At 29.0% G+C, this 5,134-nt stretch overlaps 1 long non-coding RNA gene and 1 pseudogene across 1 annotated transcript; both read right to left on the bottom strand.

The window, feature by feature from the left end:
- Positions 1-551: 551 nt before the first annotated feature.
- Positions 552-1,928, bottom strand: LOC109216428 (annotated as a pseudogene).
- A 767-nt stretch (positions 1,929-2,695) lies between these two features.
- Positions 2,696-3,159, bottom strand: LOC109216431. Its single transcript, XR_002066493.1, has 2 exons — positions 3,090-3,159; positions 2,696-2,759 (listed from the first exon to the last, which is right to left on the bottom strand). It is a non-coding gene; the product is annotated as an uncharacterized LOC109216431 (long non-coding RNA).
- Positions 3,160-5,134: the final 1,975 nt, after the last annotated feature.

Below are 5,134 nucleotides of genomic sequence, written 5' to 3'. Positions count from 1 at the left end.
CCATTACCCGTTTTATTTTTTATTTGACTGTATTTGTTAGTTTGGTGTGGTTTATCGATTTCCTTTGTACACCCTAACCAACGATGATGAAATGAAAGTATGTTATTGTTTGATGTGCTTTATCGGCGTAGTTCTATTTTTAGATAATATTTTGAACTATTAGTATTCGGCCAAAATGATATGGATGACAATATTGTCCTATTTCTAATAATTAATTGTACTTTTATCCAAAAACAAAATGAAAAATAAAGTTGTCTCATTTCGAACAGCTAAAATTATTTTTGGCCATTTTACCTTCTATTAGATTCCACGAATAAATTAAAAACTATTTAATATGATGAGTGTATATTAAAATATTTTGTCTATAAAAGCATGTTGATTTGCGAACCTTTTGTTGCTTGACGAGTGTTGAACAGTAGCTACGAATAGTAATTAGATAAATATAATTACTAGGCTTTAAACTATAGTGGTTTATGAAAATTCCTCTATCTTTTACCCAACAAAGCCCAAGACAAAACGAAAATTATTGTGACCAAACTTTTGAACTAGTATAACAAAGTTATCATTATACATTATTTTTCTCTGCAGAGCAGAGTTATTATCACAAATAAAAATCACAATTCTTCTCTTCTACCATAAGATGGGAGAATCCTTGTCCACTCCCTCTTTTTATTTAAGTTAAAATTCAAACTAGCACTCATAAATGCCGAATACAATAAGAAAAGGCAAGAACGAGGGGTATCTTCTCCCGCTCGAAAATGGTGGTATTGAGGTCATATATAACAAGGATGAGAAAGGCCGATGTTGAGTCCCCAGAGCTCAAATCTTCCATTAATGAAATCATAGTAACCTCCCTTCAACGCCAAATTCTTATTCACCAAAGCATCACTCACAAATGGGTATGTCAGCAAATTGGCTAGTGATACATTCACAGCTTCCTGCAGTTTATTCATTCGCATTATTATCTAATAACTTACTAGTTGATATTTAGAAACAAAAGTAAAAAAGACAATTAGTGTGAGAAAACTATTTTACCTTCTCACAGCATTTAACTTGCTCTTCAAAAGTTTTATCCCCATGTTTAGCTAGCACTTTGGCCTTGGCAGGTAATCCAATTTTCACCCAATCCTCAATAAAATCAATAAATCACCACATATATATATTTATTCAATTAGTAACATAACATAATTAATTGTTCAGTTAAATGTTGTTTTCTTTCTGTTAATTTGTATAGATTCAATTTACTTAACGATACATACGTTGATTCATAACCATCTTCTGGGAGTTCCATGAGAGCCTTAATACCTCCACAGGCACTGTGGCCAATGACTAAAATATTTTCTACGTTAAGATGGAGAACATCTTATTCTATTATAGCTCCTACTCCCGAGTATTTTCTGTTGCAATCCAATTCCAACACAAAAGTCGAGTAAACTAACCAAATGAATACAGAATAGAAAGAAGGAGCTACTGCATAAAATTTAAACTGATAAATGACCTTGTCATAAGGAGGGACCATGTTGGCGATGTTTCGGGCCATAAAAGCCTCACCGGGCTGAAAATTTAGCACATGGGATGGACTCACTCGTGAATCAGAGCAAGCAAACACCAGAAACTGTTACATGGTTGGATACTTGATTTTTCAGCTATAGAAAATTAAATTACAAAGTAAAAAAAATGTAATATAGATCTTATACCTTGGGATCTTGTCCTTTCTTGAGTTTATCAAACAGTTCTGGGTTTTTCCTGATACATGAAAGAAATTAGTTTATTAGGAACTGTCATTTCAAGGAATTGTTTTGTTTAATTATCATTGTATGAAAATTAGTGACACGCTTTTAACATGTTGGGGAAAAGAAAAAGAAGGGAACATTGGGGCTTTACTCATATATCTCTGTTTTGAAATAATAAAAGCCAGTCTTGATCCTTTAAACAGGGTCAAAGGATTTGCAGCCTGTCGTTTGTAACTCAGCTGTGATTTCATCAATTCTTTCGGCTACAACCGGTTCCAGTTCTTCCTTGTCCCTTCAATTGCATGATTTCCAAATCCAACACCCATAATTAATACTCTTGGTTTATTAAAATGCTTCTTAAGTAAGAAATGTAGATTCTTAAGCAAGTGCTATTATGTACCACACTGCATCTATTACTCCTTTAGTAATTATTACTCTATAATGAATACAAAATTTATATAAACATATATGTTACAATATAGTTCGACTACGTATATATATATATATATATATATATATATATATATTATCTTTTCTAAAGTAATAATCTATTACTAAAATTTAAAATAAATTTTACAATTAACTTTAATTAAAACTGTTTAAGCAGTCTAGATATTTAGGANTTATTACTCTATAATAAATTTAAAATTTATATAAACATATATGTTACAATATAGTTCGATATATATATATATATATATATATATATATATATTATCTTTTCTAAGAATAATCATTCAAATTTAAAATAAATTTTCAATAACTTTTATTAAAAACTGTTTAAGCAGCTAGATATTTGGAAATATTTTTGTTGAAGAACTTTTAAAACAAAACTTTGAACAAGTACTTGGGTTAGAAGGAACAACTTTGGTTCTTTTTCTAAATATTTAAAAAACAAAAGTATCTTACGATTCCTTTTTAAAGCATATTTCAGTTAATGTTAGATATACGATGGTCCAAACCTGAGGAGGTTCTGGAGTGAAACAATGGCCTTCTCGTAACTTCCCTTTGTCATGTCTTCTCTTTCTGGAATTCCCCAATTTTTAGTCAGAATTTAGCAAACATAAGAGCACTATTTTTTCTTTCTACTGTATATGGTAAAATCAAAAGGTAAAGATAGACACTAATAGTTAAAATGATTAGTGAGTGGCGTTAAAATATGTCCAGAAATATGTCCATTTTGGTTGATTTTCAAGTTTATTTAGAGCTACTACATGCACATGAAAGAATTTAACTGTACACTTTAGAAGAAAATCGCTTATATACACAATATAAACTCTAATATACGCTATATATACCGATCAAGACAAAAAGAAAGAAGGTGAATTAAGAAAAGGTGAGAAGTTATATTTATACCAAAGTGGGGTGATGACCGGAGCAGCCGCAGAAAAGAAGCTGAAGAGTTATTGAGTCTTGCAAAAAGAGAAGGGAGGAGAAATGTGGGCGGGAAATTTGGGTTTCTTTAGGCTGCAATTTATACTACTCGAACGTTTTAGGTATTTTGAAACTGTTGAATTTCAAATGACATAACAAATGCACAGGCATATATATTTAAAATATGTGTCGTTTCAAAATAATGAACATGTTCATAAGATTTTTTTTTTCCTTTTTTCTTTTTGGCTTCAAAACGAGATATTTTATATATATTTAAAATATGTGTCGTTTCAAAATAATGAACATGTTCATTCTTCATCTCGGTTGGCAGATAAGATCTTATGTAGTTATATTACTCTACTTATAATTCTCTTTTTGTATTAACAAAATAGTATTCTACCTATAAATTCAAACTTAATTAAGGCTTTTCAAAGAAATGTTATAAGTATTAAGTAGTACTCCCTCTGTTTTAATTTATGCGAACCTAATTGACCGGCACAGAGTTTAAGAAGAAGAAAAAGAAGACTTTTGGAACTCGTGGTGTAAAATAAGGTACATATATTGTGTGGCTATAAATCATTGCGTAAAGTAATTAGATTGTTTCTAAATCTGGAAAGGGATCATTCTTTCTGGCACGGATTAGAAAGAAAATATATTCAAATAAATTGAAACGGAGGAAGTACTAGAAGTATCAATATCTTTTTTTTTTTTGAGCAAAAAGTATCGAAGTCCCTAATATTAAAGAGCATGAAAGAGATATGGCGGTTATTAAATATTTATAGATTGACTAATTAGAGGAAGGTTGGGTCTAAATCTCTTGAGATATGCATTTTCCATAAGTTCAATGCTTTCAAATTTACAATGTAAGTTGTGGTTCTATGTAGTATTCAATCATATATATATATATATGTATGTATGTATGTATGTATGTATATATGTATGTATGTATATATGTATATATAAAATTTAATTATTTTTTGTACAATCAAATATGCTTAAACATTCTTGATTTATTTATTTCGATGGTGGATTAGTGCACTTGTGTAAGACCTTTTTGGAGCTTTTTGACGTACTAAATTATATCTAAGTTCAAAAAAAGTTGAAGCTCTTCATTACGCAAGAAAAGAAAATATACAGAAATATTATTTCTTCCAAACTTTAACCTTTTTTTTAATTAGGAAACTTGAACTTGAATATTTGCAAACACACATGGCTAGCTAATTCAAACTAATATTTGTTAAATATGCCATATAAAATAGTAATTCATTGTTAAATGGTCAAACAAACTTATCGTGCACTTTTATCAAAAGTCAAAATATTAGCAAAACTAATATGAGAGGAAATATAATTATGTTGTATAGTTCAAATAGGGAAATAAATTATATACGGTAAATCTTATTTGAATCTAAAGTTCTAAATTTTAGAACTTGTTACTTACTTCAAACAATGAAAAATTTAATAATCATAATCTTAGATTATTTCAAAGTCTTAAATATTAAAAAATAATTAAATTATAATTTTACCTAATGCAAAATATGTATTTAAAGAATAAAAAAATATGTATTTAAAGAATAAGGACTCTTATGCTTTTCACAATATAACAAAAGTCTGTATCTCTTCGCCATCTTTTCGACATATTACAATGTGGATCCACTGTGTTACTTAGTGTTCACGTGAATCTAATAATTTTTGCCTAAACCTTGTGTATACTTAAAAAATTTAATAAATATCTACAAATATTTGACTGTGAACTCGGTATAACTGTAATACTAAATTGAGGTCGTTGTAGAACATATGAACTTCAAATTCTGGATCCGCCTCTACATTGCATGCGAACGATAATATGTAAAAGAATTCTTTGGATAAGTCCAATTCCAAATAATATCCTACTATATATATTATTTGGAATATATATATATATATATATATATATATATATATAATAATAGTAGTATCTACAACAGAAGGTAATGTCGTAGTACTATTACTTCGTCGTACTAAACTTAACTAACTGTCGTTTCTTCGTT

Source organism: Nicotiana attenuata, unplaced genomic scaffold (genome assembly GCF_001879085.1).
Source record: "Nicotiana attenuata strain UT unplaced genomic scaffold, NIATTr2, whole genome shotgun sequence".
NCBI lineage: Eukaryota > Viridiplantae > Streptophyta > Magnoliopsida > Solanales > Solanaceae > Nicotiana > Nicotiana attenuata.
Note: the sequence above shows the minus strand (reverse complement) of the source record. Positions and strands in the feature narration are given on the sequence as shown.